Here is a 9311-nt window from a genome sequence, read left to right on the forward strand (position 1 = left end):
AGCTCCACAAAACTAGGACCCCGTAGAGGACTAAGTGTTTTGTCCTAAGAAAAGAAAAGAGGGTGGAGGCATGGGGTGGGGTTGCTTTCAGGACCTGGCCTTTCCATTCTTGGCACTAAGTGAAAACACGTTCAATCAGCAGGCAGTCAACAAGGCATTAATTCAGTCCTTCAACAAATCCATGTACAGCGGCACCTCGGTACTCGTCGTTTATCTGATCCAGAACTCAGGGCGAGGGCAGAACGATGAAGCACTTTCTCTTGCAGGCAGCGTTGCGACTCGCATGTTCTAGCGAGTGTGACGTGTCCCGAGCGAGCGCGGAGTGCTGCAGCATTTATTTTTTCTCAGCAAGGGTTTGAGGAGTTCTGAAGCCGACGAGTACCGAGGTGCGACACCTTTGTGGCAGGCCTGAGCGCAGGGCTGGGGAAAGGCACCCACGCTGCTGCCCTTAGGTGGTCTACTCTCCGCGTGGGGTGTGGGCGGGTGTGCCCGCACAGCGAGGACACCAGAATAAACAGTTAAACCAAGCAAACCATTTCTAATACCAACCAGCGCTGGAAAGGAAAGAAACGGGACAGCGACGCAGCATCGCTCCGCTGACGTTACCGTCATCCTTTCCAATAACGTCCGGCGGCCGGCACTCCAAAATCCCAGGCGCCTTCTACATCAGGACTACTCACCGTCGACTGCAGTGCGTGCTGACGAACGAAATATTTTATCAACTGGAAATTCTTTCTAAGTGACACTTCTGGACATTGGTTGACAGTATCTCCTACTTTTCATGCCACACCGGAACCCAAGAGACTTTTAGGTTTTTCAGGTGCATTTTAATGTTAAGTGTTCTTTTCACATCTTAGTATCTTGAAAATGGTGCAGCCATCTCAGTTCTATTCATGCCATTATTCAAGGAACCTAACTGAGCACCTGCTCTGGGCCCAGCGGGGTGCCGGGTGCCGCTCCGGTTACCTGTGAGAAAACGGTATAATTCTAGAACCACATTGTTTTCCTAAGCTGTCGACATTCTACTCATTTATACTCTTTGTCTACCACATTCTTTTCCTCGACCGGATTTAGGCTTAGCCTTCGGTTCAGCCCAGGTCCAATCGCTGACAATTATTTTTAATAAAGTTTTTCACCCCTTGCTGGTGACACCCGGTAGTCACGGCTCCCTGACTTCTGCGGGGACCCCTGACATCTCCTTGCCCCGGGGCAGACCGCTTAGGGAGGATGATAACTTCCGGAAGAGCAAGTCGGGGGAGGTTCTAGACACAGGATTGAGGGGAAATTGTAACTCATTTCATGCAAAAAAAAAAAGAAAAGGTTTCCAGCAATAAAATAATAAATGTCATGGAAAAGCCAAGGGGGACCCGCACCCTCCCCAGCGCTCTGCCCTCAGGGGCAGGTGTTTGAAGGGCAATCATCCAAGTGTTCAAAGATAATAAATGCGGGCAGTCGATGTGTTTGAATTGGTCTCACTGGTGCGGACTTCAGTTCTCTCTCTTCTCCATATCGTCCGGCTGGTATAAAGTAATGACGTGGGTGAGGGTGTTGATGGCAGTGGGGACATGTGACCTTTCCGGGGCGTCTTCCTTAACTACACCGTGTGATTAGGTTTGTCTCCCCTAGGAGAAGTTGCATATCTTTTTTTTTTTTTTTTTTTGAAAGAGAGAGAGAGAAGCATCAATCTGTTGCTCCGCTATGTAAGCACTCATTGGTTGCTTCTTATACGTGCCCTGGCCAGGGATTCGAACCCACAATTCTTGGTGTATCAGGACGACGCTCCAACCAACTGCACTGCCCGGCCAGGGCCGAGTTGCCTATCTTTATAGAAGTAACTGGCAACGGTCCATTTTCTGCGTATGTGTGAGCCTCCTGCACTGGAACATACAAAGCCGGTCCAGCGCCGCAGCAGCCCTGCCCCCACCCCAGCCCCCACTCTTCTGGCACATGGTGCTCCATGGGTATCAGCTGAATCGAATGCAGGAGGGATGGATGGTTAAATAGGGGAAAAGAGGAGGTTACCCTTCACCCGCTTTGCAATAGCGCTCTCTTTTGATAACAGGATACCCTGCACGTCACCGCTGGCCGTGCCCCTGTGCCCCTCCACCAGGACCGCCCTGGCGGGCAGAGAATGTGTCTGCCCTTTCCCGCCGGCCAGGGGGGGCTTTCAGTCTTTCACGGGGTGTGTTGTTCTAGGAAAGCAAAGCGGCTCTCCTGCCCCCGTGACACAATTCCAACGAATATTCTTTGAAACGCTCATTTCCCTCGATTCGGAGAGGCATCTCCCATGGGATGGTATCTTACCCTCCCCCGGATTTGGGAATTTCTACGCCACTTAAGCTCCGAACGCTTTTACGACTCGACATTCTGTGAGCTCGTGTGTTGCCAACATTTGGGCAGGAGATGAGTGGGAGCTGAGAGGTTTAAGAACATATCGGGCAGCTTTGTTCTTAAGCGGGCGTCAGTGCCCCTGAGTATCTGGAGAGGTTTTGTGGTCGGATTTTGATTATTTGTTAGTTTTGGCAGCCGTTGAGATGTTAGATCTCATATTGTTTCTATCATTTTTTATGGTTTCTCGTTTAACTCTTTGCTCACAGAACTTCTTAGATGCACACACCAAGAACAGAAAGGATTAGAAACAGAAATGGCAACCGGGCCTCTCTTGGGACGTCAGGCTCACCTGCTGGGACCTGACTCCAGGTGACTGGGCAATGTGCAGCCTCCAGGACGTGTAAGTGGGCTGTTGTGGGCTATGCGTGGTCAGCGTGAGCTCAGAAACACACACACACACACACACACACACACACACACACACACAAAGACTTCATCGCATCTAAAGAAGTTAGAGCACTAAAATCCCCACAAGTCGGGCCGATGACTACGGATTGGCCTTACGCGTTTATTCTCACTCAACACTTTGGACTCTTCTTGAAACGCCTAACCCTGCACATTTCTCTTCAAATTAATGTATATTTGTTGAGATTCTTACCATTCAGCTCCCACTGTGTGCTGATGTCCTCTAGCCAAAGGTCCTTGTCCCCCAAGCCCACACTCCTTGCCCACCAGGAGTTTAGTCTACACACTTTTAAACCCCATCTTTAGGAGCTTTCAAGAAAACCCTCACCCCCAAACTTCCCTCTCCCCTGACACCTCAAACCCCGTGTTTTGAAACTGTGGATATGGATGAAGATTTCTGTGCGTTTGCCCTAAAAAGAGGGCTCCAGACCCAACCGTCCTACACAGCCGGCTGCGTTACCTATCAGCTCTTAACTGTGAGCCGATACTGACATGTTTATAGCCGCTTATTAGACGATTAGGTTCTCAGTTCATTGCTTACAATCATATTGATAAGAGCATGGCATCCAGGCCTTGGAAAATCCATCTCAGGCCCCGGATTCTTCGCATGCCAGTCCTGGTAGTCACATGGGTGGAGTGCTGCGTTAGGCACATTGCATAAACATGCGAGGGCTCTTTGGTGAATTGTTGTGTACTCTGTAACACACAAAAACCCGTGAGGACGCCGCCGGGAATCTGGGAGGCGGGGCCGGCTCTTTGCCTCGGAGCTATTTGGAGGTAACGGTGGGCCTTAGCTACCGCGCCTGCCAACAATCTGTCCCCCTTCCCCACCGGCCCTTGTCCCCGCCAAGGCCGTACTGTTTGTGATAACAGAAAAAACCAACATCCCAGAGGCTTCGAGTTCTAGAGATCTATTTCCTGTTCAGGTGAAATACGATTAGAGGTGGAAGTTGGAGGGACACTGCCCCAGTGGGATCATTCAGAAACCTGCTTTGAAGGGTGAGACAGACCCCACAGTGAAAAAGTTATCAGGTCAGAAATAAAAAAGACTAATTAGCGTATCAGCACCTTCACAGATAGGGAGACTGTAGTCCGTTTGTGCATAATCAAGTGCTCTTTCCAGGAAGGAGACACACCCATGTTCTGCTCCTGTTTTCATCTGCGGCATTGGAGGGGCTCACAAGGCGGGGCCTCACAGAATCCATTTTATCATTCTGGAGGTCCATTTGTCCAGGTGGACATGGGGCTGACATTCAGCAAGTAAAAAATCAGGACTTCTTTATCTGGTAACTCTGGCAGAGAGAGGGCCTATTTTGTGTAACAACGTGTTTGGTCAGTTTATAACTTTAAATATGTATACACATGGATTGTGGAGCTCCATCTGTATTCTTGCCCCGGGGGTTGTGAAAATTGAGGGGAGAATGTGAGCCCGATTTTGTCTGGGACCTCCAGGGTGTGGATGGTCCCATTTGCTTTCCTGGCCCATGAGGGGCACATGTGTCCATGCTAACCCAGCCTCCTGGTCGAGAGGGTGGCACATGACTAAGCTGGTCCGATCAGAATGAATCTTTAGACTTCTTCTGGGGACTTGGAATAAAGCCACCTTTGATTTTTCTGCTGGATTTGAACAAGGAGCGCATAGACCAAGGAGCTCCTCACAACCAACGTAAAATACAGGGAGACCCACTAACAAAGACTCTGTCTTTGACCAAACCTAAGACAGACCTGATCTGAGCCCCCTTAAAAAAAAAATGTTTTAGATTTATTGATGAGAGAGAGAAACAAACATAGATATGTTGTTGCATTTATTCATACATTCATTATTTACACATTCATTAGTTGATTCTTGTATGTGTCCTGACCAGGGATTGAACCTGCAACCTTAGCATATTGAGATGACACTCTCACCAACTGAGCTCCTGGCCAGGGCTCAGGCACCCTCTTCACTGGGTGGCCCCATCCTGTCACTGACCTGCTGGTAGCCACCGTACCCAGCAGCACAGATCTAGGCTCCTCTGCTAACCCAGTGATGTCCCCTCTTTCCCTTGCTGTGTGGGCAGGCTGACTCTATTCTTAAACCCCTTGAAAGGGGTGATTAAAGTAATGCAATCTACCTCTGCCAAAAGGAGCGGCACCGAGGCCCTCGTTGGTTCCGGAAGGAATGCCTGACGCTGTCTGAGGCAGGGTGGCAATAAGCGCTCCCTCACCAGGTGGCCCGGATGCGCCCAGCACTCAGATCTGGCTCCGGGGAGCCCGCGGCAGCCACAGGCTGGCCGAGTTTTCCCTGGGAAGCCCCCCGCCTGGGCTGAGCCCTGGGAAGGGAGAAGCTCATTTTCGGCCTGCAGTGGTTCTCACCCTGGCAAAGGGGGAAATGAACTCGAACACTTTGAAATGCTAATTATTTAATCTCTGCCAAAGTTGGCTGCTTCCAGGGGAGCCCATGTTCATTTGTCAAATGAAACTATTTTAGAAAATGATCCAGGTGGTGAAACTGTGGCTCGCAGGCCCCCCCTGCGACCCCCGCACCCCCAGGGGGCCTTCCCCCCCCCCCCCCGATCGTCAGCCCTGCAGCACCTTCCAGTGTCTTCCCCACGAAGCGGCTGTTCTCTGGGCTCTTTCCAGGCATCTTGAGTTTGGGAACCGTTGCCCGCCGAATGCCACGGGGCTGAGACACTGCGTGTCGGGGAAGAAAGCCCTGCGCTCAGGATACAGTTTCTGCAGTGGCTTCCCGAGGGAGCTTGGCAGATGGCCAGCCTCTCCAAGAGGCAGTTTTCACATCTCTAGAATCTTTTTTCTGGATTTGTCGCGAGGATCTGCGGGGTCCCTCGGAAGGCACGTGTGACCTCAGAGTGTTCGATCCAGTCCGCACGCAGTACCTCCGAGCCACAGGCTGAGTGACTTCAGTAACAGAAACGGTTTTCTCACCGTTCTGGAGACTGGAAAACCCAAGACTGAGTGTCTGCCCCTGCCCCGTGTGGCTCAGTGGGTCGGGTGTCATCCTGCAAAGCAAAAGGTCGCGGGTTTGATTCCCGGTTGGGGCACAGGCCTGGGCAGCGGGTTCGGTCCCCGGTTGGGGTGTGTGCCAGGGGCAACTGATTGATGTTTCTCTGTCTCGTCGGTGTTTCTCTCCCTCTTTCTCTCCCTCCCTTGCCCTCTCTCTAAAAAATGAATAAGTTAAAAAAGAAAAAAGAAAAAGGCTGAGCTCTCCCCCTCTTCTTCTAAGGTCAAGAGCCTTATTGACTTCGGGGCCAGGCGGAGAGGAAGACACTCAGGCACAGAGAGGTTAGATCACTTGCCAGCGGTCACACCGCTAGGAGTCTAGGCGGCCTGATGCTAGAGGCTTTCATGGTGAAACCGTATCGACTGAAAGGCTGATTTGTACAGCGGTCCTGGTGAAAACTCCTATACTTTTCTACAGTCTCACGATGAAACATTCAAAGTCACGTCAAATCAATCGAACATGATATCTGGGTCTGGCTAACGGCTGGATGCCCGGGCTCCGACACAACGTGCCAAGCGGGGCCTTTCTGGTGGGGCAGCCCCACCGTGACTGCGTCTTGGCAGGTGCGTTGTGAGGAGAGTGGTCAGCGGGCCGGACAGAAGGCCCAGGGCAGCTTTCCCGGGCTCCGGCCTCTTCCAGGTGGGCCTCCTGGGGGACCCTTTACCTCCCTGCTGGGTGTCTTTTCCCACCAGGCAGCGGGAGGCAGCAGATGGGGAAACGGATGCTGCTGGGGGTGGGGCCTCTCACCCCATTGTCAGAATCACCTTGGGTGCTCCTCCAAGCACACAGGCCTCCTGGCACTAGGAGAAACATAGCTCCAGATGGCTAGTAACGCTGCCTTGCAGATTCATATACATGTACATACATGTAAGTTCCATATACAAGGGTAGACACCGTTTTGAATTATACATATAATTTAGATTTATACCCGAGTGCTTAAGATATTATGTGTGTCTAAACATATGCAGGCATGCATATATATTCAGAGATAAATAATTCTTTCATTTCGGCTTTGCAGGTTCATTTTTACCGCGATGTTTGAGATGCTACATCACTGGACAGAAAGAGTTTGTCCATCGGGCGCCGGCAGAGCCAAACACTAGAGTTGCAGCGGAAAATGGGCTATTTTATTCCGAATGGCACCACCCAGGAGCACGGGCAGCTAATGCTCAGAAGCCAGGACTCCCTGGTGGGTCCCGGGTCCAGGTGGGTTTTTGAGGGTTAAGGGGGAACCGGTGTTAGGGAGCGCCGGCGGGACAAGTTTTAATGGGAGGGCCTTGGCACTTGGTCATTTATGGTAAGAGGCGTGAGCACCGGATCTTCCTGGACAAGGGACCCTTCGCTTCTAGAGGGTTCCACGGCTCCAATTCCAGCTGTGTCCTCGTCTTCTGATTCTGAGGGGCGGAGGGGAAGGGTGAGACTTCGAAGTTCTCTCCTCCGCGCATGCGTGGGCTGTGAGACTTGGTTTTGGTGTGTTGCCTCGGAAAAGCATCTCTTGTTAAACAGGACAGAACCATTTTCAACCGGCTCTGCAGGTGGCTGCAGATATAAACACACACGTCTATTACTATCTATGAAACATAAAACTATAAGTCGTACGTTCTTTGGTCTCCTTCCCCGTCGTTCTAACCCCATCCTGGAAGAAACAGGAAGACAGCGACCTTATGGCTTGCCTTCCTTTAGCTCAGCCAGGCCACACAGCCCGGCCCCACACTTGTCCCCGAGGCCAATGTGAGAAGAGCCAGCTCGGAGGACCCCGTCGGGCCCCCACCCACCGTGTCCTGCCATGAGTCAGCCAATCTAGCCAGTGATCTTGAGTGTATGACCCCTGAGCAAAGATAACCCTTTCAGATCCTGTGTTCCACTTTGCCACTTTGTCCCAAGGCTGCCTTGGAGGTCTGCTCTGGCATTCTGACGGCCATTTGTACTGTCACAGGCCCGGCCAGTCGCCTGTTGCTGTCAGCGGGGGATGAGGCCGGGCGGTGTCATGCCTTAAAAGTAGTTCTGTGCAAACCAGCTCCTCTCAGCACCCCCCCCCCCCTTTCTTGTTGAACCCCGCCCCCCCACAGGACTTCCAGGCACTGAAGAAAAGAAGCTGGCTTGATTTAAACTCCTACAGGGGATGGGAGCTGGGGGTGGGGTGTGTTTATATTTTCTCTGCCTCCATTAGGAAGGGTGGCTGAAGTGTGGGGGAAGGGGAACGGGAGGAGGGAGAAACTTCATTTATATGTTAATAGTTGCCAGCACCAGGGCTAAACTGACAGAACTATTTCATGGGAAACTGACAAATTTTGTCAGCCAGGCTGTGCCCCCACATCTCAATGGGGCAATAATCTTGATTAGCAAAACAATTGGGGGCCTCCGCTCCCGCTCAGGTTACACTTGGCCCATGCGGGGACGGCTGGGGCCTTCAAGCTCCAACACATTTTCAAAAGCCACCGAGTTTAGGGAACCGTTGGGGTGGGGGTGGGGGTGGGGGAGGCGACGAACAAAAGAGGTTAATTTGATTGACCGAATCTTCATAGTCTTATAACAATCATTTACTTAGCAAGTAATTCCTCAAGAAGCCAGTGGCGCCGACAGGAAATTGGAGCGCAGGATCTGTTTGTCCCAGATGTGTGGGAATGTTAGCGGCCTCCTCCTTCCACTCGCCAGTTCTGGAAAAAAAAAAAATTTGTAACCCCCTTGGGGCCCTAATTACCACATGCAGAATAAGTCGTTATCCAAAAATACACACACACTCAACACCCACAAACGGAGTCCCTGCCGGCCTCGGCCGCTCCCTCCTCTGGACTGAGCGCTGGCTTTCGTTTTTATTATTAGTGCATTGAATGGCCAAGGAGAGCCGGAAATGGACGAGGTGCTATGCCCCCAGGAACTTGGACCGCCTCCGAAAGCTCTGGTCGGTTGCTTTATTTCAACTGGCCCTGCTTCTGTCAGGGGACAGGCACTCGAGAAAGAAGGGCTGTATGGTCCCCCGTCCACCTGCTGCCAGCAGAATCCTTGAGAGATGTCCCCACTCAGGCGTGAGTGACAGAGGGACACACGGAGTCTGCACCTCCCGACCGGGGAGCCCTCCTCCCCTGTTAGACCAACCCTGCTGTCTTCCCTTGCCCAGGCCTGGTGGGGAGACAGGGGTTCAGTGCACGTATTTCCGACTTTAGGGTTTTCATTTTGAAACAATGATTAACTCGCAAGCAACGGCAGAAGTAGCGCGTCGAGGTTCTGCGTGCCCGTCGCCCGAGTTGCCCTGATGGTGCGTTTTCAAAACCAGGAAACCCATGGGCGTGATTTGATTAAATAGACCACGGACGTTACTCGGATTTCACCTTTTTTAAAATTTTTATTTTGCATGCACTCGTTTTCTTGTTTTGCATGTCTTTGTGCTTCATTCTACACCTCATTTACTTTTTAATCTAATAGACGAACCAATCCTGAGACCTCAGGGCTGGAGAGATCTCGGCAATCCCTGCATCCACCTCCCACCGCCCCATCCACTCCGTGTCCCCAGCAA

General features: G+C 51.7%; 1 long non-coding RNA gene across 2 annotated transcripts; it reads right to left on the reverse strand.

The window, feature by feature from the left end:
- Positions 1 to 6915: 6915 nt before the first annotated feature.
- Positions 6916 to 8607, reverse strand: LOC149993944 (uncharacterized). 2 transcript variants are annotated; one of them, XR_016507861.1, is made up of 3 exons: positions 8550 to 8607; positions 8342 to 8454; positions 6916 to 7336 (listed from the first exon to the last, which is right to left on the reverse strand). It is a non-coding gene; the product is annotated as an uncharacterized LOC149993944 (long non-coding RNA). The 2 variants fall into 2 exon arrangements; XR_016507860.1 differs by having other exon boundaries at positions 8535 to 8600.
- Between the last annotated feature and the right edge of the window lie 704 nt (positions 8608 to 9311).

The sequence above is a fragment of the Furipterus horrens genome, unplaced genomic scaffold, assembly GCF_987537825.1.
Source record: "Furipterus horrens unplaced genomic scaffold, mFurHor1.1.pri manual_scaffold_13, whole genome shotgun sequence".
Lineage (NCBI taxonomy): Eukaryota > Metazoa > Chordata > Mammalia > Chiroptera > Furipteridae > Furipterus > Furipterus horrens.